Source organism: Pinus tabuliformis, chromosome 7 (genome assembly GCF_031772625.1).
Source record: "Pinus tabuliformis cultivar Carrire ecotype Pingquan chromosome 7, CPIR1, whole genome shotgun sequence".
In the NCBI taxonomy this organism is placed as follows: Eukaryota; Viridiplantae; Streptophyta; class Pinopsida; order Pinales; family Pinaceae; genus Pinus; species Pinus tabuliformis.
In genome coordinates, this window is record NC_142293.1 from 1,326,394,697 (window position 1) to 1,326,420,966 (window position 26,270).

The window sequence follows — 26,270 nt, forward strand, 5'->3', positions numbered from 1 at the left end:
AATGCAGTTACCTCTTACTAAATTCCCATTAATGCTTCGTTATCCCTTAGCTTTAATGCTCATAAATGTCTGCATCATAAATCAGGAAGAAAGATTCTAGGGTGGTGAGCCTTTGAACCACGATAATGGCGATTTTGGGATTTGCGAAGAAATATCGCAGATCGCAATATCGCATTATTCCTTTTCGCTTTTCTTACCTTCTCTTGTGTTTCTGCGAGATGCGAGATGCGAGCTGCTCGTTTATTGTTTCAAAACATAATTACTTGTTAGGTTTTTCTATGTAAAAGACCTTTTTAATGAGTGGTAGACCTAAACATTTGTTCGTGATATATTTAAGGAGTGTGTCCAGATCTTGATCGCGTTTCGCAATATCGGTTGATGGGAAGTTTGCAGTGTTCTTTTGAATGCTCGAAATGCGATGCAATAAAAGTTATGACGCCATTGCAATTTCACATCCCGCTACTTTTGAGATAACCTTTTAAGGGGGGTCCTTTATAAATGGTGATATGCAATGCGAGGCTTAGATTTTAAGAGAAAAGCTTAAGGATGTAGTTTATGTTAAAAATATAATAGTTTCAAGCATAGAGTCCCCTTTCAATCATTTTTTACTAGATTTGGTGGGTTAGCAAGGTATTTTGATGATTCTTAATCATGCTATATGTGGGAAGGTAAGAATTTAGTAGTTCTTTTTAAAAAGGGGGTTTGATTGATATCTTGCTTCATACAAAAAATAAAAAAAAAAATGCCTAAATGCTAAGTTTATTTTTTGGATGGATTTTTAAAGGGTCCCCATTTGTTAATGTAATATTTAACTACTACCATTAATAAATGGGGGGGTTTTTGATAGCACAACAGAAAAAAACAAGCAAACAAATGACAAAGAAAAGCAGAAGCAGAAGAAAATGCAAAGTGAGTAAGCGAAAAAGCAGGCAAACAAACAAGAAAAGCATGTAAGCAAACAAACATGTAAGAAAACAAACTGAAAGAAAACACTACTCCTACTCCTAAGCTAATAATTCATGGGCTTGATCATGTGAAGTGATATTTCCAATGCAGGCACCGATGCATTGATTGACCCATATTGGTGAAGGCTTGGTCCTCGAGTAACCCGATTGTGCAAAACAGCAAACAAGAAAGATATAACAATGAAGACAAACACACCTCATGTTTGAAAGCGTCCACAGGACATAAGTGAGTGCAAGTACATGAAATGTGGTCCCTGGACTTGTCACGGTGCTGTGCGACACTGGGTGTAGCTTTGAAGCATACACATACTCTTGACTGTGACGTGCAATCAAACGAAAGAAACAAAGACAACTTGCATTGTGCACGTGTGCTCGCAATGTAAGATTCCTCTAATGCATGAGCGATGGGATCGTGCAGTTCGAGTGGAGGAAGCATGATCTGTGTGTGATATTGATCTTCAATGCATATAGATGAGCGATGAGGAGCCTCAAGTGATTGAACAATTTCATGATTGGAAGTGAAACCAACCTCAGGACAGTGAGGGCTTGACATAACCATCAACTCGAGCTGAAGTGCCTCGATAGTCTCGGGGGTTTTGACTTCATCATCAGATAGATCATCGTAAACTCGTGGCTTCAAAAACTCAGCTACGATAGAATCATGATCATGATTGAATATGGGAGTAAATGGATCATGACAACCACGATCAGAAAAATCAATGATTTCATCAGCATGCTCATGATCTGATGAATCAAACAAAGGAGTAGATGAGAAGTGAACAAATTTATCCTTTGTGTTTCTGGAAAAGGAAGATGAAAGATCAAGTGGTTTTTCAATGAATAACTCATCCTCTCCATTGTCAGATGATGCACTAACATCCGGTCTGTCCTACGAGTGATCAAAAATGGGTGCATCCGTAGATGAAGATACACATGGGAAATCATGGATGGCGGGTTCACCAAAGATGTGAGGAAAGAATGGAGGGGCCTCAGACATAAGGGAGTCATCCTTCGCCAAGTGTTGATGCTCAAGCTCCCAGTCATACTTTTCATGAATGATAGCGCATGTTGGTTGTGCAACACCAACTCTGTCGATGGCTTGATCCTCGTTCACGACAAGTGTAGAGTCCAGAATGGAAGAACACAAGACAGTATCATCCGAAGGAATAACTGAGTATGAAGACAAAGGTTGTGGTACAAAATGCATTTGACAACTTGATGGACTCACAACCAAATCTGCATGAAAATTAAGCGAAGTGATGTTGGGAGGATGTGACAGTTGAACAGATGTGTGAGCATGATCTCTTGCATCACTTTGCAATGGTGGAGCTATTTGATGAGGGGACGGTGGAAAATCACTTGTGACAGCGACCGTATCCATCAGTGATTACACAGCTCCATCACTGAAGAATGCTGAGCGAGGCTTGAGTTCAAACTTCTTCTTGGGACGAGCAGATTTCTTAAGGAAATACTTGAATCGGTCCCAAAGATAGAATAATTTCATTTGGCTCTTTGGAGCTTGAAACTCCAAATCACGGAAGCGTTGCCAAAAATCCATAGGCGACCCATGTGGAGCCTTCTGTTGTTGTAACAATTTTTGGTCAAGATGTTCTAGATCAAAATGATAGAAAGTGTCTTCAATGAGATCATAAAAGTGCTCAAGTGAGTGCACATTGTCAGCTGGTAGGCTGTCCAACCACCAATGTGGAGATTTGTGAAGTTTTTATGCAAGTAGTAGACTGACCTGTTCATCAGAACATCCATCTTCCTCATGAAGCATGGAAAGGAAGTCATGTAAGAAGTCAGGCCAGGCCACTTCGCCTTCACCATCATACATGTATGTGGACAAGAGATAAAAAAACTCCCTTGCGATGGTAACATATTTGGCATGCGAAAAACATCGTGGAGGGAGGAGAGTGCACGACTCCATGATTGATATGCAAAGGTTCAAAATAGGATGAGAGGACACAGCTTGTCATTTGGCCCTCCTTCTAGCGCAAAAAATGTTGATGGTGCTAAACCCGCCAATATGTTAGGGGACCTCCCTGGTAAGAAGTCCCAATTATGCCTCAGGCCATTTGGTGTAGGAGTCCCAGTAGTGGGTCGTACGTTAATGCCTTGACCACAATTTCACACAAAGGCATGTAAGATGCTCCTGTTAGTAGCAAGGGTGTGATAGCTACAGTAAGTCAAGGAAGGTGCATGAGAGGTTCTAACACACTAAGAGTGAGGTGAGTGTGCCCCTTGGAAATCTTTAATAGTACGTGGCTTGGAAGGGAACACACAAGCAAAGATGCATCACAACATGGAAAGCAAGTTAGCAAGCAATACAAAGTGATGGTTAAACTAACAACACATTTCAGAAATATTCATACATACTTATATAGAATAGTCCATACATGCATGTGTAAGAAAAGAAATACATATATCATTTAGAGTAAACCAGATAGCTATAATACAATACAACATATGCATGAAACATGCTAGATTTTCTATATTAAGAAGTGTAAGTTCTAGTCATACAATAAATCCAAATCCAACCACTAGTTCTGATAGTGGAACGTTACAATCACAACTTCCTGCTCCTCCAAAGAGATATACTAGCTCTACGTAGTGGAGAAGCCAAGGAACATTACAATACTATCCAAGCTTTCTCAAAGATACTCCTATCGAAGCTTGGTTGACCAAAATCCCTTACAATGAGTTATGAGGGACCATTTATAGCAAAGGGTGGGGTGGCCCTTGACATTCCCCTTTGTGACAGTTCATCTACCCTCATGACTCTTCATCTACTCTATGGCTGTTACATCCAACTATTGACACTTGAACTTACACTTGACAAGACGTTACATTACAATACACATGTATCCATGTGAGACAAAATGGCTTGAGCAAGCCATGCAAGACATCACTATGACTCGGACAACTGTTGGAAGACCATCTCTTTGATATCCTCACAGTGGTCGACAGTAGTGAACTGATGCCAAGATCGATAGTCCGCAATGGTGTCCGTGTACGCCAAGGTGACATCTTTCTGGAACCTGACTCTTGCCTCCATATAATCTGGGTACACTGCTCGTGCTCCTCTCTCCAACTCATCTGATAGCATGTGCATCATTGCCTTCAATGCGGCTGGACCAACAATGTACTTGTGCATGGTGTCTGCACTGATTGATAAGTCTGCGCTGGTGGCTATGCGCATCAACTCATCGAATTACGAGTGAAGCTCTAGTCAGACATGTGCCTTTGTGCTTGCCTAGGTGAAAGTCCCAATAGATGGGATCACATGTGGGTGCACCACAACATCCATAATCTTAAATATACATGTGTGGGAAGCCTATAGACTAGTGATGAGCCGCAGGAGCTCTTCATAGTTCCGAATTTGACTCTAGATGCGTGCCTTCAGCTCGACCGCTCTGGGCTTCATCATATTAGGCAAGTGAAGCATGGCTCCCTTATATCTCATCATCCATGTTGACATATAATCTACAAAATCATGCACATTTGATAAGATACGTGCTCTTCTAGTGCATCGTTGCTTCCATCCGTTGAGATGGAAAACTACCATGGAAAATTTTAGGGGCAAATGTTCACCCTTTGGCAAAATTAAGGGGTTTTAAATTTTTAGTGGGCGAATATTTTGTATCATAGTACATTTTTACAAATCACCTCAAATAGCCCACCTTATTTTAAGGGAGAGGGTAAAAAAGGTAAATTTAGCCCTTGAAATTAGGAGTTACAACCTTCCATTTGCCCTAATTTTCAGGAATAGGTTTTATTTAAGTGAATCCTATGGGCCAAATACCATATTTATAAAAGAGCTATAGTAAATTAATAAAAATATAAATAAATGAAAGATATGGTAAATAAATAAAACATTTTTTATATTTACTCCATAAGTCACCTTATATACATGCAAGGGTGTAAACAAATAAAAATATAAATAAAGTGGAGGTATGGTAAATAAATAAAACCTCTTTTTATACTTACTCAAAAGATATGGTAAATAAATAAAAATATAAATAAACTAGACGTATGGTAAATAAATAAAACCTTTTTTTATATTTAGTCCATAACCCTCTTTCTATTTATGAAGGCTCAAAAAAGAGGTTTTATTTAAGTGAATCCTATGGGCCAAATACCATATTTGTAAAAGAGTATGGTAAATTAATAAAAATATGAATAAATGAGAGGTATGGTAAACAAATAACACATTTCTTTATATTTACTCCATAAGTCACCTTATATTTTTGAACACTCAAAAAATGCGTTATATTTAGGTGAAACCTATGGGAAAAATACTATGGGCCAAATACCATGGGCTAGATTATTATTAATACCATGCAAAAAAACATTATTAACCCTAATATTAGTATTAGTGAAAATAAAAATGGCACATGGTATTGACGCATGGTATTCACGTGGAATGTAACCTATTTAAATGGGGCAATTAAACCAGCATAGATCCATCTTTACTCTAGATCTACTAAGCCCCAAGAGGGATCAAATATCATGATATGCAAACTAGCATAGAGTGAAAAAATATTTGATCCCTCTCGGGGCTTGGTGGATCAAGAGTGAAAATGGATGTTGTAATTTAATGTATGTTAAACATTTTAACTTGGTTAAAATAAAAATCAATTATTAATTTTATTAATTTTTATAAATTACTAATAGTAATTTTTAAGCTCCAGGTTTATGATAACCCATGGTATTGACCCATGGTAATACCATGGTATTCATGTGAGCATAGACTATTTAAAGGGGAAATTCTATCATCTTAGATCCATCTTAATTCTGGGTCTACCAACCAACCGAGTTACCTCTACCTACAAGAAAGAGAGCAAGGAAGTCTCCTAAAGGGTCCGATAGCAAGACTCTTTCGTCATCATCATCCATCTCAACCTCTTCACCGTGAAGTCAACCATCCATTCCTCCACTTCAGATCGTTGTCCATCAGTCCACCGGAACTTCCACATCTCCTTCTCAATCATCTGGAGTTGTAATATCCTCATCTTCTCAACCGCAGGGATCATCTTCTGCACCTTCCTCTGTCAGTAGTTCAGCGATGGCCTAATCTCCATGGAATAACCCAGGGGCAGTCTTAATGCCTGCACCCTTGAGTCAGCTACCGGCCCATCCTAAAAAATGGCTACCTAAGTTTAATCTTGAGGCAGGCATGCTAGCGGAAGAACATATAAATAACTTTATGCTATCCATAAATCTCAATGGAGTAACCAAAAAAGATGCTGTTGTTCGACTTTTTCCTTATTCTCTGCAAGGAACAGCCAGATCATGGTATTTCTCATTACCATCTGGATCTATTACTAGTTGGGAAATTTTCCAAGAACAATTCCTGACCAAGTTCGGTGATGAAAGGTCTACGGCGACACTGATTAACGACTTGTATAACCTTAGGGCCGAGTTAAAAGAACCTATCAAAGATTTCAATTTACGTTTCAATAAAATCTTAAACAAAATTCCTACTGCTTCCCAGCCTAGTGAAGAAGTGCAAAGTGAATGGTACATCACTGCTTTACCATCAAACATAGCAATCTTTGTTTATAGGGCTAACAAAACAACTTTAGTCGAAAATATGAAAGAAGCGATAGCAGTAGAGAAATGTATTATGGCCCTAGAAAAGAAAAACGCGATAGAAGAACAAAAATCCAAGAAGGTTACTTTCAAGGAAGATCCCAAGAAAAAGCAATCAAAAGATCCATTCGATTTAGAAGGATTGCAAAAATTTTTGAAGACCATGTCTAACGAGATGGTCGACATTAAGAAACAAGTGGCAGAAACTTCTTCTAAAAAACCATACAGACCTTTTAAAAGAAACCCTTCGACCGATTCCAAAACCCCTAACGCTATTACAAGTGCTGAATCCGAAGAAGAAGAAGAGGAAATCGCTGCTGAAGAACATACCGATGAAGAAGAAGTTGTAGAGTTACAAGGCATGTGGGATTTCATCCTCCCAGATGAAGAGGATCAAGAGGCATTCCTGGTTAGTACTCGTAGTAGAAATCAACTTGATCCTCCTCAACCTACACCTAAGCCAAAGTGCGCAAGCTCAATGACTAAGGATAAAGTCGCAGCCAAGAAAACGACACCTAAAGCGACTCAAACCAGCCCAGTCCAAACAGACCCATCAACTCCATCTAAAACGCTGATCATTTCGGATGAAATGGAGTATAATATCATAGAAGACATGAAAAAGACTAGGGCCAATATCACTTTTTATGAATTGAGCAAGTTAAAGCACCAGCAAAAGGTACTTTTGAAAGAATTACATGTTGTACCAGTTGCACCTTTGCCCGCCGCTGTAATCTCTCAAGCTTCCCATGACATGGGAAGACCTCCGACTAATGCGATTAATAAAATTGATCCAAATGATATCGCCTTAATTGGAGGAAGATCGAGATCTCATACTCCCACATTTCTTCTTACTTATGAAATTTTCAATAAAAATTTGCATAATTGCTTAGTGGATTCTGGAGCTTCATCGAATATCTTACCAAAGTCAATATGTGCAAAATTGAACGTTCAACCCCAAAAATCCGCTGTGCGCATAGTTCAATTAGATCGATCGCAAGTCGAAGTGATTGGCAAATTAAATCAGGTTACCATAAGGTTGTCATCCAACCCAAAGGTATGTCAAGTTATAGACATTTTAGTTGCTGATATTCCAGAATTTTATGGCTTAATTCTTAGCAGAGATTGGTCAGAAAAACTTCATGGATACTTTGCAACTGACTGGTCGCACATGTGGCTCCCTTACAATGGTAAACCAAATCAAATAAAAGTTGAGCGGGAAAGGCATCAGAAATACATAGTAACAAAACTCGAGGGAGAAAATGAACCAGTAGCATATAGCAATAACATCATTGGCAACTACTCAGTAGATTCTTTCCTAGGAAATTTTAATGCTCATACCTCACCTTACTTAGAACATTCTGTTTTATCTCAAGTAGAAAATTTCTCTCAAATAGATAGTTCTAAATGTATTAATTTTATAGATAGTCCTGTGAATAAATCTTTACTTTGGAAATTATTTTTTGACGGTTCTAAGTCTAACGAAGGAGCAGGAGTAGGATGCGTGTTAATAAGTCCAGAGGGAGATAAAACTATGCTAACTTGTAGACTCGAATTGATTGCACCAACAACACCGCAGAATATGAGGCTTTAGTCCAAGGGTTATACAAAGCAATCGGATTAGATGTCAAATACCTTCAAGTTTTTGGAGATTCAAGATCTGACTAAAAACTTTATAGCATTTAATATCTCATCAATTCCCAGACTCCAGAATGCTAGTGCAGACCTCTTAGCCAACGTAGCTTCTAAGCTCATTCCTTCAGAAGATTTTAGCCCTGATCGATTTTCAATTGAGTTAATTTTTAGACCATCTATTCCTGATAACATTACGAATTAGAGGATTTTCAACGACGATCCTGATATCGTGAGTTTCCTCACATCTGAAGGATCCTATACCAATCAAATAATTGACGAAGACCAACAATTGCAATAGGATAGCACTAACAATGCCATACCTAAGTCAGTAGTCAAGTTAGAGGACCTTTATGATTTGAAAGATCGATTCAAAAGATCTACCAATTCAAAACTCCAAAGTTCAACTTTGTACTATGAATTAGTAAATCTAGGAACTGATATCAAACCACAGAATATCAATCTAGGCCTTGGTCTAGCTCCTGAAGAAAAATTACCGTATATTCGTCTCTTGAGACAATACAAAAGTGTCTTTGCTTGGAATTATGATGAACTCAAAATGTACGACACCTCCATCATCCAACATACTATTCCAATGATCGACAATGAAAAACCTGTCCAACAAAAGTTGAGAAAGATCCATCCCAATCTAGAAAACTAGATCAAATCTGAACTCAACAAGTTATTGAAAGCCAAAATAATTCTTCCCGTTCGACATTCCAAATGGGTTTCCAATATGGTCCCTGTTAGAAAGAAAAACGGAGATATTAGAATCTGCATTGACTTTCGAAATCTTAACAAAGCCTGCCAAAAGGATAATTTTCCTTTGCCCCCCATGGAACAAATACTGCAGGCAGTCGTGGGCTCAGAATTAATGTCATTCTTGGATGGATTCTCAGGATACAATCAAGTGTTGGTACATCGCGATGATCAATTAAAAACCACATTCAGAACTAAATGGGGCGCATACGCATATCAAAAGATGCCAATTGGTCTGATTAACGCGGGTGCCACATTTCAGAGAGCCATGGACATCGCATTCAAGGGGTTAGTTAATAAATCAGTGGTAATCTATTTGGATGATATAATTGTATATTCCAAGAAACGAAACAATCATCTTAGAGATTTAAAACAAATCTTCCAACGTTGTTTAAGGTATGGAATTTCACTTAACTTGAAAAAAATCATTTTTCGCATTAAGTGAAGGAAAACTTCTCGGATTCATAGTGTCAAAATCTAGAATTCACATTGATCCTGACAGAATCAAGGAGATTTCCGCAGTACCCCTACCTCACAACAAGAAAGCCATGCAATATTTTCTTGGCCAGATTAACTTTGTAAAGAGATTTGTTCTTGATTTTTCAAGAATTGTGTCTCCTTTACAAGCAATGATTAAAAATAACTCAAACTTTAAATGGGGCCAAGATGAACATGAGGCATTCAATATAATCAAACAAGCAATTGTTAATGCTCCATCTTTAGCAAATTCAATTTTTCCAATCCTTTTATTTTATATACATTTGCCTCTGATAGATCATATGCTGCGATACTCACTCAAGCAAATCAAGAAAAGGCAGAAGCCCCAATTGCTTTTTTCAGTTCCAATTTACAAGGGGTTGAGTTGAATTATTCAGATGTAGAGAAACAAGCTTATGCTGTTTTCAAAGAAATTAAATATTTCAAACCTTTTTTACTCAAAACACATACAAAAATCATAGTACCGTTTCCAGTGGTAAGAAATCTTCTAGTACAGAAGGATGTGGGTGAGAAAAGGGCCAATTGGGTTACTGCCTTATAGGAATATGACATAGAAATCAAACTAGCAAGTATTGTAAAAGGTCAAGGCTTTTGAAAAATGCTGGCCGGAGCATCACTTATATCCGAAATTCCATCTGCAAAGATACAAATGTACGAGGTAAGCCTAAACGATGTTGAGTCAATATACATTGATATTATTTATTATCTAAAGAATGGATACGCTCCTTCAAACCTCGATCATACCAAGAAAAGAGCTCTAAGGTTGAAAGCCAAACAATATCAGCTCGTGAATGATGTCTTTTTAGAATAAATTATGATTCTATTCTCCTTAGATGTCTTGAGAAATCTGAAGCTGAAAAAGTCTTGCAGGAACTCCATGAGGGGCTAGCAGGCAGACACTATGCTAGAGATGTAACTGCTCATAAAATCTTACGCACAAGCTATTACTGGCCCACATTATTCAAAGACTCACATAACTACGTGAGGAAATGTCAAGTCTATCAAACTGCTGTTGGGAGACAAAAGAAACCATCCTTGCCACTGCAACTAGTTAACATTGAGCAGCCTTTTGATCAGTGGGGATTCGACATAATAGGTGAGATCGTTCCTCACTCTTCTAAACAGCATAGATATATCCTTACAGCAACATATTACTTTACTAAATGGATAGAAGCAGTTCCACTCAAGACGGCTAATGCGGAAAATATCATCGAGTTCATAGATCAGTTCATAATCACCAGGTTTGGGTTGCCTTCTGCTTTAATGTTTGATAATGCATCATATTTTTCTGGTAATGCAATGACTAAATTTGTACTCAAAAGGGGTTTCAAGCTTAAATACTCTGCCAATTATTACCCACAAGGGAATGGGTTAGCTGAATCTACAAATAAGAATTTAATCAGAATCATTAAGAGAACCATTGACCAAAATCATAAAAATTGGCATAAGTCTTTAATATATGCTTTATGGGCAGATTGAATAACGCAGAAAGCCTCCATTGGCACTTCTCCCTTCAATTTAGTTTATGGGAAAGAAGTGGTTCTTCCAACTCATTTGGCAATTCCCTCTTTAGCCTTGGTTCAGTATATTGATGAAGCACCAACTTCTTCCTTACAACTAAGGCAGCTGGAAATAATTAAGTTAGAAGAACAACGAGAATAGGCTAAGATAACTCACGCTCATCACCAAGCATTAGTAAAGGCTTCTTTTGATTCAAACATGATATCCAGAAAATATTTTCAGATGGGAGATCTAGTTTTAAAATGGGACAAGGCTCATGAGGAAAAAGGGAAACATACAAAATTTCAATGAATGTGGCTTGGCCCTTTTCAAATCGTAGAAGTCATAGGTCCGTCTACTTTTATGTTATAGGATTTAACAGGGAAAGGAGATTCTTTACCTGTTAATGGACAGATCCTCAAAAAATATTTTCCATAGGAGATCATTCTTCTATTTTGTAGATTAGTTGTTTTAGTTTTACAATAAAACCAGTTGTAAATGGTTACATTTGAGATTCACGAAAAAGACACAAATTCTCTTTTAGATTTTTTTTTTTCACTTGTATAAATAGAATTCTTTTAGAAAATTGATCATTATTATTGAAAGATACAGTTAAAGACTCTATGCCTAGAAATGATACTAGTTTCAACTATATAAACTTTGACAAAAAATGACTTTTAGTAAGAAATTGTTGTATATCAGTCCAATGAAAGGTATCAATAATAAAACAAAGATTCTCTGTAGAAAAGCTCTTTCCAAAAACTCTATCATTGTCATCCAGAGTTGTCTTAAGGAAACAATGACTTCCTCCCCACCTAGGAAACTACAATGTTCAGAGAATGATCCAAAAATACACTTTAACTTAAAGAGTAAGAGGTCTCATCACAAGCTGAATTATCATGATTATGGATATTATAGCTTGCTGACTTTGCCAATACTGCATACCACAACAGGGCAATGACTCAAGATTGTTGCGATCAAAAAACAAGGGGTCTCATCACGAGCCAGCTTGTTCAGCAAAGTTATAAATCAGTGAATGATTGTGTCATGAATTGGCTACCAAACCAAGACATTGTTCTTTAAGGGTAAAAAGAAAATGAAACCAATAAGTGTGGAAATGGATTTCTCTTTGAAATTTGTAAATTTCTCTAAGTCGGATATAGGATCATTGCTAGGTAACAGGTAACCCTGTCAAGGCTATAAACACTTGCTGGCAGCAGAGGCTCTACCTATGACAAATGAGCATATTCAAAACTGATTTATAGAGAAGGCTTTGTTTTTATCTATATAAACCAAGTAATGACTGATGTAGATACAAGGACTAGCTTGAGGGAGTAAACAATCAAAGTTAAAAATAGAAGAAACAAAATATCATTGATAGGTAAATGCATAATGTACTTAGTCTTTCTATAATAAAGTTTAATTTTCTGGAAAATTTTCTGTTTTGGAAGTTTAGAAAGTTCAAAAGAAAAGCAGAGATAACTAGTTCTTCCAAGTGAATCACCAATTGTTGTGGCCAGCAACAACCCCCCTTCTTATTTAGTGTTATTCCTAATGTTAAATAACTGGGGACCCTTAGTTAAAAATTTAAAAATCAATTAGTGCTTGAATTTCCTTTTTCAATAAAACTTACCATCATAAACTTAGGAAAATCCCCTTGAAAAATCTAAAAATCTAAGTTCTATGATAAGGTAAGACAAAATCTTTCCTTAGGAAATATCACATCGCAAAAGGATAACAGGATACCATGCAAGCAGAATTCTAACATTGAGAGATCGCAATACGGGACAACAAACATATATCGCATCGCATGCATCAAAGACCACTTATATGCAAAAACTTTAAATTGCCGATATGCGATGGCGCATATCGTAAATTGCATTTCGCAGAAAACATATTAACGAAAATTATCATATGTCACGTTCCTGCGATATTGCGATATTGCGATTTTGTGATAGAGCGGCAATGCGATAATGCGATATAGCGAGCTAGCAACTTAGCGATGTTGCGATTCTGCGATGTTCCAATCTGCGATATTGTGGAGCAAATCGCAAAATTGCTTCATTACAGATCTTTTGGACCCGTTGTTCAAAAAGAAGTATTTTCCATAAACCGACACCTGGTTACGCGCTTTAATGCTAATTAATGAGTTAGTTGCCAGTTATTAATTGAATATGGTTTCGTGCTTATCAAAAAGTCATTTCACATAAGGTGGTATATTTTATACGTCTTCAACATTTAAAACTTTCCCATCACCTTTCCTTATCATTATTCTCACTTCACTTGTAAATTGCAGGAACGGAGAGCAGAGAACGATACAAAGCAGTACGCAGGATATCATGGGAAAGAAAGGCAAAGCATAGAGTTCTGAAGAGAAAGAAATGGCTCTCTTATATACAGACACTGCCTGTAACATAGACGCTGGTATTTCTACTTGGGAAGGCATGTATAGTCTACTCGAGGAAGAAAATCCCAGAGTAATGAAAGTTACAGCTACTGCTGGCTCACATGGTTCTTCCGAGGCATCCATTACAGAGCTAGCTTGATCGTTCTTGCACAGGATAGTGGCGAGGTCTAAAAGTCTCCCATACACAGACATGATTAGATGGATACTGGACAACACTGATATCAGAAACAGACAATTTAAAACTTAGGGTCAAGAGCTTACAGAATCATTATTTTCACAAAATTTGAGCTTTATATCTGCTAAAAGAAAACGCGCAAAAGGCAAAAAACGCACCAAGGAGTCCCGGATCAAGAAACAGAGGCAGTTTCCGATGCGCGATTAGCGGAGCAAAACTTCTTGAAAGGGAAAACCTCTAATTGCTCAGTCACCTGTAAGCCCAGAAATTTGTAAGAAAGCAACGATAGAGGTAAAAGGTAAAACTTGAATTCTAAAACTAGTGGTATTTGTCAGAAATATCTTCAAAATAGTCTGTACATATGAACAACAATTAAAAACAGACTGGAGACAGAAGGCTCAAGAAAAGGCAGAAGCAATCCAAAGGTTAACCAAGTTGAATTGGGATTATTACTGGGCATACTTGGTAAAGCCACACAGCCAGTGGATGACTCTCAAGTGTATCATCAATTCTGCTGAGAAGATGGCGCCAACTCTTGCCGATTCTGTTTTCGCAGCACAGCTAGAATCAGAAGTCGGCCAGCCGACTCTTCTCAAACAGATGCTGAACGCGTGCGACTTCAAGGAGAAGATACAGAAATAGTTAGTAATTTTAGTTTTAGATTCAGTTTTAGTTTTAATTTCGTTTTATTTTTTCCCAAAATAAGGACGGTCATTTAAACCACATCCTACATTTTTGTAATAAGTTATTTTTAGATTTAGTTAGTAGTATTTAAACCCTTCTCATGCATTTAGAGAAGGGTCCTGAAATTTTTCAAAAACTTATCCCCAGAACATGCACTTTTGTACCCTCTAAGTAGGTTTTGATGAATGAATGGAACATGATTTATTGATATCTGCATTTAATATCTGCTACTGATGTTGCACTTCTGTACTCTTAGTGGATGTTGGATCAAGAAGAGATAAATCATTATCGCTTGAAGCTCATGAGTAGAACTAGTTATAAATGGTACTTCTATCTCTTAACTATTTCTGCCTTTGTGTCAAAGTGATATTCTTGTTCAGTTGTTTATATATTGATGCGTGAATGCTTGAGTTATCATTTGGCACTTTTTTACGGTGATAGCTATTTATTTATGCTTAATGTATGAGTAGCTTATTATGCAATATGTTTTTCACAACTGTTTCGTCTAACTTTTTATACGAAGTGGTTTATCTATATTGAATTCTTTTCTCATAACAGTTGAATGATCTTTATTACCAATTGTTATTTGAAATCATTTTAGATTGCACAACAGAAGGATTACACCCCGAGTTATTGTAGATTTAGATATTTCTGCTTATTAGAATACAATTTGCATGTTATTAGATTAGAGTTAGAATTAGAGCATCTCACTTAGGAACTTTTAGAAAAAGAAATATCAATCCTTCACACACACACACACAAATTGGGAAACTGGTCCCATATCCCCAGTCAGACCCACTATACCAAACAGAAAAGGAGTTGCTAAACAAGGTTCGAACCGGGTGGGTATCCCCCTTATTGTAGACCCGATTCTTGGGGCTCCAACACATCCATGTCACAGTATTACCATTTGGCACCTCGAAAAATGTGCCAAGGCTTGCCACTTTCCACCTCACCTGTGCTGAATATTTGGATTGGGCATTTTGATAAGTGCCTAGGAGTAAACTAGCATTCCCCTTATGGCCAAGGACTATGACCAATGACCTTACCACTCCACCACTCGCCACCCATCATATGTTCTATTGTGTGAACATCAATTGGACCGGGTGGTCTGATAAGGGCCTAGACACTTGTCGTCGGCTCCTTGGTGACCAAGAACTATGACCAATGTCTCGTCGCTCCATTGCCTATTGGCCATCACTCTCCCTCCTAAGCTCTTAAATTTTTCTTTTGGCACCAATCCATTGATTGGTCCATGCTAAAACCATGAGCCTTTGGAACCATACTTGAATTGAAATACTTCAAACCTTGATTTATCCTCATCCCTTGGGAGTTATGCTTAGTGTTATATACCACTGGAAATTTATTTGAGAGGAATATCCAACCAAGCACTTTTCATGTGATTTTGAACAAGTTAACTACAAGAAAAATTCCTATAAAAATGTTTTTCTTAGGAAATAACCAAGTCATCATAGGTTTAGAACATTTTTAATACAAACAAATAAGACATCAATATCAACATAAGCCTCATGCATGAAAAACTCAAAATTCTCCTCCTAAACTTGACATTGCTTGACATCAACAACATAGACTTGACATCAATGACAACAACTGCCAACATGCTCAACACACCTTCTCAAATAAAGGAGTGAATAAAACAAGTAATGTATTTAAGTACGGATTTAGGCACAACTAAGGTAGAAAAAAGGTGAATAGTAACTGCTTACAACACAAAGTTGAGAAGGACTAAATTGAATGTGATGTTAAGAGAACATAAAGTCCAACTATCAATTTTATAGATTAATTTGAATCAATGAAGTCTAGTGCTTGAATTTTAGGGAGTTTTCAACCAAGGGGGTCTCCTAGGTATTTAGAGGGATGTGAGAAAATCTATAAGCCTAGGAGGTGAACTAGGTGGAATTGAGTAGTAGGACGAGTCCTTAGGAAAACAAATATGATATTTGAAGTAGATGATCGAAGTGTTGGAGGCTTCCATACAAAGCTTTAAAACTTGAGATAAAAATTTGGCTTCCTCTAGAGAAGCGAAAACCATGAGCATGTTGTTTACCAAAAATTAATAGCAAGAAATAGAAATATTTTGTCCAAAGAGATGAAGAACCTTGATTTCAGGATCAACAACCACAACTTTAAGGGATCATCTAAGAAATTTAGCGACAATGATGAATATAAAATTAAAGAGAGGTTATCCTTGGAAAATTCCTCTTGAAAGGTTGAATCTTTGAGATGGAGAACCATTGAACAATATGGAGAAGAATGCAAAAGAGTACATGGAACCAACCCAGCTAATCTAGGATTCATAAAATCAAAATGCAATAAGAGAATGATGAATATAGTCTCAGTTTAATTTATCAAACAATTTGGAGAAAGATGGCTTAATTAACATACCTTATTTTTTGGAATTCCTAAGAGAATGAATAACTTCATGAGCTACAAGAAAATTTTCCAAGATCTACCACCCTTCTACAAGGCCTATATCCTCCACTGAGATGAGAGATGGAAGGATTGGCTTGAGATGATTAACTATAGATGAGGAATTTTTGTGTTAAGTTTATGTATTTAAAAAGTCTTTTTTTATTTATATAGATGAATAAAGTAAAACAAAAAGAACCATAATCATCTTTGAAATGTGGAATTTATAATCATTAGTAAGTATATAATTAAGATTTGGTTAATTCTAGTAAGTCATTTCCATTTATTTGAATTAGACTGCTTTAAGGTGGAGTTCACTATGAGGTTTTTGGTTCTAGTTTGTTTGAGGTGTGAGTTTAGATGACCCTCTGTAGATAATCAATTACTATTGATGTTGGAAATTAAACTGCCCTCCACCTAGATATTCCAAGAAGAGGGGGTGTCATAGACCTAGAGTCTACCAAAAATTTTCTTTGCAAAATTAAGCTTCTTCCAAGCCTATTTCAACACCTAAGGTCTTATGGAACTTCCTCACCTTAGCTATTAATGAAGTTGCTACAACAACACCCAAATGATTTTTACCATATCCAAATTTTGGGTACCCCTTTTCTCTTTGAGTCCCAAGGGTTATGTTAATGTCTTGAATTGGTCAAATCTCCCAATAACCCAGTTTCCATTAAACCGTATTGATTCACCTTTCTTCATGATGCATTTTACATTTATTACATGTGCTTATTGAACTTATCGATGCATTAGTTTCTAGAGGTTTTATTTCTCTAATGATGAATTCTAAGCCTCAAGTGACTTCAAGATTTATCCTTTTATATGTATTGTAATGGGGAAAAGGAACCGTGTCTTGATGACCATGGCTTCATTCTATGTTCATTAGGGTTTTTGAAGTGCTAATTTACCAATGCATCTTTGAAACCCTAGATTATCATGATGAAAGTCCTGACCATATTCACCCTAATCTGCATACCCTAGTTTGTATGATCAAGTCTTAGTCTTCATGAGAAATTTCAAGAAAAATCTCTCATATTAGTTGCATTATAATGAGTTGAGATTACATTCTATATTAATACTATCTAGTTTATTGGATTAACTAATGGGCTTGATCATGATTTTGGTTTTGAAACTTGAGATTCTTTGGCTAGATTGTTGTAGCTCCTCAATTTTCTCTTGGGATTAATTCTTGAAATATTTATTTAGTGTGAATTTGAGTGGAAAATAGCTGATATTTCTCTCTCTTATAGAGGGTACTAAAGAAATTAATTGTTCATCAATCCCTTCTCATGTGCTCTTTGAAGAAGAAGTTGGTTTATGGATATAAAATTAATTCTCCAAAGCTCCACCTTTTGTATTGCATGTAGCTCTTACAAGAGAAACCTTTGGAATGTCCTTACCATATGGATGTGCCAAACTACTTATAAGGTTATCACACTTTACAAAACTCAATTTACCTGAGTAAATTATACCTTTATTCACCTTGTTTATTTTACACTTAATATTCTAGCATTAAACTTTGTAAAAACTTATTTGATGTTACATATTGTCACTAATATGTAGTGTGTTATAGTAAGTAAGGTGAGTATAAGAGAGACATATAAAATAGTGAAAAACAACAAAGATCATGTCAAAACAATATATTAAGAGTAGTGCATTGAAAGCAAAGTCATATATTGTTGGGTAATGAAAGAAAGATGTGCTTGAAAAATAATATGATGTTCACCAAGCCTAATGGAGATTATCGCGGACACAAGAAGTGCACAATGCACTGGATTAAAATGCAAAGTGTGCACACCAAACTCCTTTTGATAATGCATAGGTTTTCCTCTTATGGCTATCCAAACTAGAAGTCTGGTTTCAACAAGAAAATGAGGTTGTTTGTAAGCTTCTCATAGGGTATTTAAACCTTGGTACTATTGGTTTTGGTATTGTTTCTGAATTTGCATAGGAAAATGAGGATTTAATCTTGGTTCATGAAGCTATTGAGTATGGAGAGTATCGGTTGTCAATTGCAATTCCAAAGTATGGATTTTCTTAGAATATTTCATATATGGATGAACTAGCATCAACGCCTCAATTGACTGAGAATAGGTCTCTACGAATTGAAATAGGATTTACCTATCTAGGTCAAAATTTTGTGAAGGAAAAGGGACTAAAACATGTCAAATTTTCAATATTTGATGGATAATTGGAAGTGACTTATGCTATGGGTATAGCCAATGCCATTTTGGACCTTGTGGGCAGTGGAAGAACTTTGTGTGAAATCAATCTTAAGGAAATAAAGGGTGGAACTTTTTTGGACAGTTAGCATGTATTTGTTGCAAGTAAGAGAGATTTACTTAATCACAACGACATGCTAGAGATTTCTCATGAAATGCTCGAAAGATTGGAAGCCCATTTGAGAGAAATTTGTCAATTTACTGTCACTGCAAACATGCGAGGAAGTTTAGTAGAGGAAGTGGCAAAATGTGTACTCAAGAAAACTGATTTTCATGGTTTACCGGAGCCCACAGTTGATCCTGTCCTTTCCAAGACAAATGGAGAAGTTTAGCTAGATTATTATGCCATAATCATATGTGTACCAAAAAAAACATTCTGACTATGTCCACCAGTTGAGAGACATTGGAGGAAGCAGAGGTCTTGTTTCTCCATTAACATATACTTTTTATGAAGAACCACCAAGATGGCATAAAAATTTGGAGAAATTAAATCTTTGGTTGCATTCCTAAACCTACCGCTTTTTCTCACCACTTATTGTAATGATTATCTTATGCAAGAAAAATTTTAGCCATTTCTTATTGCTTGGTAGTTTTCCCTATAATCTAATTGTGTTGCCTTATTACAATTTCAAGTTGGATTAAAAGGAATGTAACAATGAAAATTATATACCAACCATTTGTATTGAATACACTAGGTGTTCTAAGCAAAAGACATAAAGAGTAGGAATTGCATTGAATGGTTGCAATATACAAGTGCACCAAAATCATATTTGATAAATGTTGTCAAGATGAATGACTATATTAAAGAATGTACACAAAGGCAATAACTCAGTGTTAAGAACTTCTATCAAGGATGCATAAAGGAATTTCATATACGTTGTAAGGCATTGCATGGATGGGTATGATCCGACGGGATTAATGTATTTTGTAAGGCACACATTGTCACAATATAATACATCCAATGGAACATTAGGCAATGGAAAATGAGAGTGAGGTTGAGCATCAACAAATGCAATGGCTCGACAGGATAAACAATCATATGTAACATGATCCAATTACCCATAGTGATGTGTGCCAATGTTATAACATGTGTGCTAGAAACAATGAATATTTTTGTTCCACACTAATCCAAGTTGAAACTAATACAAATATATGTATCACACTAAAAAGGAACAATTACATTGTATATATTCGGGTTCCAATGAAATGTGTTTGATGCAACACCACATCATTATGTTAATGGAGTGTGCATGCAACAACAATTACAAACTCATTTCCAAATGGCATGCCCACTAGTGCTTGGATCTATGTTGCAAAAACAATTGAGGGAAGTTGTACAAATTCACAAAAAGAAACCATCAATACATCGATGAGAAAACATTTAAAATAATTTTACATGGAAGAACCACCATAAATGGAATACTAAAGGTGCACTCACCACTCACTTGTCGAATATGATAACATAAATGAGTTGAATACATTCAAAAGTCACTTGTGAAAGTTATGTGCAAAGTCCACCCATGCGTTGCAAGTTGATTAAGTATGGGCAACCAAAGGCCAAGAAACATTGAACATACATATCATAATACAAGGCCAAAGGGTGCGACACATATCATGCATGACCAAGTATATATACCAAGACTATCATTGTTGCACACACCATGTATACATTTTTTGTTAATGCAAACCCTTCATTGTGTGGGAATTTCAAAGATAGTGTATTCTTTTTAGAATATATATCCTAAAAATTATGTAGAAAATGTTGTGGCCAGTATGAATATGGAAGGCATTGAAGCTAAAAAGAAACTTACAAACTAAAATGCAACTTACAAACTGAAACTAGTAGTTCATAGGTGAGCCATGCTACACCTGGAGACTGCCCAAACAGTACCACTATATTCCATTATACATAAAATCTGAAATATATAAGTTTACATTCAATTTAGGGAGATCTAAACTATATCCTAGAAAATAGGAACTAAGTATAAACTAAGACACACAAACAACCATGAAACAAACCTTCTCCATTAATTTCAAATATCTCCCTTAATGGAGAAAGGATTCACTTGCACACCTAAAATCTCCCTAAACAATTCAAATTTGATCTTCCCAAGAGACATGGTGAAGATATTAGCTACATTTTCACAAGTGTTACAATATTCAAGAAAAATCTCTTTGGACTTAACCTTTTCTCTAACAAAATGAAATTGATCAGTACCTATATGTTTTGTGTTTTTATGAAAAATAGGATTATTTTCCAGCTTGATTGAACTTTTTTTGTCGTATTTAATCACCTTAGCAACCTTTTGTTCTTCTCCTGCATCATGAGGAAATCTTCTCAACCAAATTGCTTCACAAGTGGCTACACATATAGCTTGATACTCTGCTTCTACGGATGATAAAGATAGAATACTCTTCTTTTTACTACTCCAATAAATGACCCGAACCCAATATTGAAAGTGTACCCAGTTATAGATCTTCTATCGTCCAGATTTCCAACCCAATATGAATTTGAATAACTTGTCAGTTTAACATCAAAAGAATCAATATATTTAATGCCAAAATTTATGGTTCCTTTAAGATACCTTAGGACACCTTTTTCCGCCACCCAATGATTTTCAATAGGTTTTCTCATAAATTGACTCAACACATTTATTGAATATGCTAAGTCAAGTGTAGTTGTAGTAAAATAAATCACACTTCCAACCAGTTGTCTGTATAGTGTAGCATTCGCCTCTTTAGAACGATCATCACTTTGAAATTTAACATTCTTTTGTATAGGTATTGAAGTAGCTTTACATTGATACATTCTGAATTTCTTCAACGATTCCCTAACATACTTTCGTTGAGTAAAATTTTTTTGGCCAAAATCCCTCCAGACTTCAAGACCCAAACAATAATGCAGTTCTCCAAGGTCCTTCATTTCAAATACCTGTGACATCTACACTTTAATTTCTTCAACCAATTCATTAGAATTTCCAGTAACAATTAAATCATCAACATATAAGGAAATCAACACAATATGCCCCTTTGAATCAAATGTGGTATACATATTTGGATCATTTTTACTTCTCTTATAACCATGTTGTAAGAAGAAAGAGTTTATTTTCTCATACCAAGATCTAGGAGCCTATTTCAACCCATACAATGCCTTCTTTAATTTATAGACCAAGTGTTTGTGCCCCTTTTTAATGAACCCTTCAAGTTGTGTTAAATATACTTCTTCCTTCAAATTTCCATTTAGAAAAGAAGATTTTACATCTAGCTTGTGTAAGCTCCAATGGTACTTTGTAGCTAGATCTATTATACTATAGTATTTAACTTAGCTACAAGTGAAAAAGTCTACTCATAATCAATCCCTTCTTTCTATGAGTACCCTTTGGCCACCAACCTAGCTTTATACTTGTTTACACTATCATTTTATTTGAAATTAGGTTTAAATAACCATTTACAACCTATGGGCTCTTTTCCTTTTGGTAGTTCAACTAATTCCGAGTTTTTATTTTTAATATGGAGTCATATTCTTCTTTCATAGTTGACCTCCATTCATCATATTGATTTGATTCATTATAATTCACAGGCTCAACAAAATTTAAAATACTAGTCATAAGAGCATAATATTTGTACCTTGTAGGTAAGTGAATCTGCTGACTTGATCTCCTTGGTAGTGGACTTGCCTCAATTCTGTCCTATGTGATTTCTTGCTCACCTGAATGGAATTCAACTACTGAATGTATCCACATCACTAGATTCCTCTTTTTTCCACAGTTGCTATTGTAAATGACTGTCTTTGGATTCATCATTGTTTTCATCAATCACTAGCTACTGTAAATGACTGTCTTTGGATTCATCATTGTTTTCATCAATCACTAAAGGCATGTGCCACTCCTCATAACTTATGTCCTTATTCCCTTCATCAACCTATTCATGGAAGATAAAATCTCCACTCGAAAATACCTTATGAGTAGATGGATTAAAAATCTTATATGCTATGAAATTAGATCAATACCCAGCAAATATTCACTCTATAGCTTTAGCATACAATTTCTTCCTATCTTCCTTAACAATGTGTGCAAAAGCTCTAGAACCAAACACTCTCAAGTGATGGGCTGCAGGTTTAAAACCATACAAATCCTCAAATGGAGTCTTGAGATCAAGACACCTAGTTGGACTTTTGTTCTTTAAGTAAACTGTAGTACTAATTGCTTTTGCCCAAAAACCATTGGATAGGTTCTTACCTTTAATCATGTTATGTGCACACTCCACCATATTTCTGTTTTTTCTTTATACAACCCCATTCTGTTATGGAGTGTGGGGTACTATAAATTGTTTTGTTATTCCATGATTTATGCAATATTTGATGAAGTTTCCAAGCCTATATTCTCCCCCTTGATCCGAGCGGAGAATTTTAATGAATTTCCTTGTCTGATTTTCAACCATATTTCTAAATTCTTTAAAGTACTCGAAAGCATCAATTTTCCTTCTAAGAAAGTATACCTAGTTATATCTTGTGCAGTCATCAATAATAACAAGAAATAGTAAGCTACACCTAAGGACCTTGTCTACATAGGTCCACAAATACCAGTATGCACAAGTTCAAGTATATCTTTCTTTCTCCTATTTAAGCTAGAGGGAAATTCATCCTTGTGCATTTTTCCAAGTGCACAACCTTCACAATAAATATGTTCATCTCTTAAAATAGGAAGTCCATCAACCAGACATTGTTTTTGCAGCAACAATAAATCATGAAGGTTGATGTGACCAAACCTTTGATGCCAAATATTCTATGTTGTCCCAATCATCGAAGTTAAAGCTTGATGTGACATGCTTGTAACATTCAACTTATATAGGCCTCCAACTCTTACTTTTGATGCAATTGGATTTTGATGATCCCACAAATCCTTTACAACACAGTAAGTTTTGAAAAATTCTAGTTTTAAATTATGATCTGTAATCATGGAGACATAGATTAAATTATTTTTAATATCAGGCACATACATGACATTCTGGATGCACCTGATATTACCACTAGGAAATATCACAGGAATATCTTCATACCCTTTAATATGATATGCTTTGTCATCTCCCAGGTAGATGTTAGCACCATTGTTGGTTTCCTTAAAATATTCATACCAGTGTTTATTATGTGTCATAAGAGTGGATGCTCCAGAATCCACAAACCAAGTTCCAGCCTCATCGACCTTAGCAGAAAGAGCAACATAAAACACAAATAATTCAAGATCATGATTTAGATCTTCACCAGCAAAATTTCCCATATGCTCTTGTGTCTTTTTCTGTTTTCATCATTCTTCTTTTTATAACAGTATCTAGCAATATGACAAGTTCTGCCACAATAAAAACACTTAATTCCTAAATCATTTTTAGCGAATGACATATCTTGAAATGGATTTTTCTGAGATGGGCCACTACTTTTATGTCCTCCTGGTTTCCCTTTGAAGAAATTTTTATTTTCCACCAATGCCAGGTCTACATTCTGACTCTTTAGGTTATTATGTCTCTCTTCTTCCTGCATCAAAATCCTTGTCAACTCTTCAAAGGTGGGAGCTTTCTCCCTTGCTACAAGCCCTATTATGAACATTTGATAATCCTCTGTCATGCCATTTAAGGTAATTGTGACAAGATCTGTGTTAGATACTTTCTCCCTTATGTCCCCTAACTTTTCTCTTAGTTCTTTAATCCATAAGATGAATGCAGAAACAGATTCATTCTCTTCCATTCTAATGTAGAGAATCTTACTCTTCAGAAATAACACATGATTTATGTTTTTCATTTCATACAAATCCTTGAATGTCACCCAAATCTCGTTAGCGGTTTTTCATTCTTAGATATGAGGGATTATGTTGTTTGTTACTGACATCTTCAACAACACCTTCAATTTATTTTCCATCTTTTCCCAATCTTGAGCTAATGCGGTTGTGGCACCTCTGGTTGCAATTGGCTTTTCTTCATCTCCATTTGCAATTTTCCACGCACTAGAACCCTCGAACAATGTCTGCAACTTGAACTTCTAGTTGGTGTAATTTGACCCATTGAGCTTATTTCTCTCATTAAGGTATGTCTCTGCAAAGTGATTATTCATTGTGACAAAACAATTTCAATAATGCCTTGCCTTTAATTCACAAGCACCACTAGTAGCTTGTTTGATCAATAGATCCACGACTCTAATAATAGATCCACTAGTCCAATCTATAGATCCACTAATCCAACAATTCATCTACATATCCAACACCAAATCCTCCAACAATCGATCTACAGATCTAACACCAGATCCTCCAATCGTGGATATATGGATCCACCTCCAGATCCTCCAACAATCAATCTACGGATCTAACACCAGATCCTCCAACGACTGATCTACAGATACAAATCTAGACAGATGACCTTCAATATATAAAAAAATGCTATACAAGACCACCAACACAGTTACATCTAGTCTCGGGTCGCCTCTAACATGCAAAAAACACCAGCGCCAGTTCACCTTGCTACAGGTCGCGCTGAAGAAAATAACTATAAGTTTGTGCTATCAACACACAAGTAGCACTGACCATCAACATTGATCAACACACTTTCCTTGTGTACTACCACAGTTGATCAACACAACCTCTCTTTGTTGGGGGCACGTTGATAAGGTTTATTCAGAAAAATCAATTTCTAGTCACACGAAAAAAATCATACCAACATACCTCTCACATGAAATCTTCAATTTGATCTTGTCCCTGATAAATTCCTCTTGCAATCCTATGTCACCTCCAACAACAGCTTCACTTGTGCTCACTAGCAAAGGAGGCTTACTCACTCTCCAATCTCATCCACTAGGGTTGTCAACCACAAAGGCTCAAATCACCAGAGCTCCTTCTCTATGCTCTGATACCATGATAAAAAATGGAAAGTTAAATTAGAAATAAACTTACAAACTAAACCTAGAAGCTCACACGTGAGCCAAGCTACACCTGGAGACTGCCCAAGTAGTACCGCTATATTCCATTTTACATAAAATATGAAATATATAAGTTTACATTCAATTTAGGGAGATCAAAATTATCTCCTAGAAAATAGGAACTAAGTCTAAACTAAGACACACACACAACCGTGAAACAAAATTTCTCCATTAATTTCAACTTTGGTACATTTAGAACTCACTTGTCAAAGTTATGCACAAATTCCACACATGCGTTGCAGGTTGATTAAGTATGGACAACCAAAGGCTAAGCAACATTGAACATACATATCATTATACAAGGCCAAAGGGTGTGACACATATCATGTGTGACCAAGTATATATACCAAGACTATCATTGTTGCACACACCATGTATACAAATTTTGCTAATGCAAACCCTTCATTATATGGGCATTTCAAAGATAGTGTATGCTTTTTAGAAT

At 36.1% G+C, this 26,270-nt stretch overlaps 1 pseudogene; it reads left to right on the forward strand.

The window, feature by feature from the left end:
- Positions 1 to 19,377, forward strand: part of LOC149252471 (ATP phosphoribosyltransferase 2, chloroplastic-like) — a 109,169-nt pseudogene extending 89,792 nt beyond the window's left edge.
- Positions 19,378 to 26,270: the final 6,893 nt, after the last annotated feature.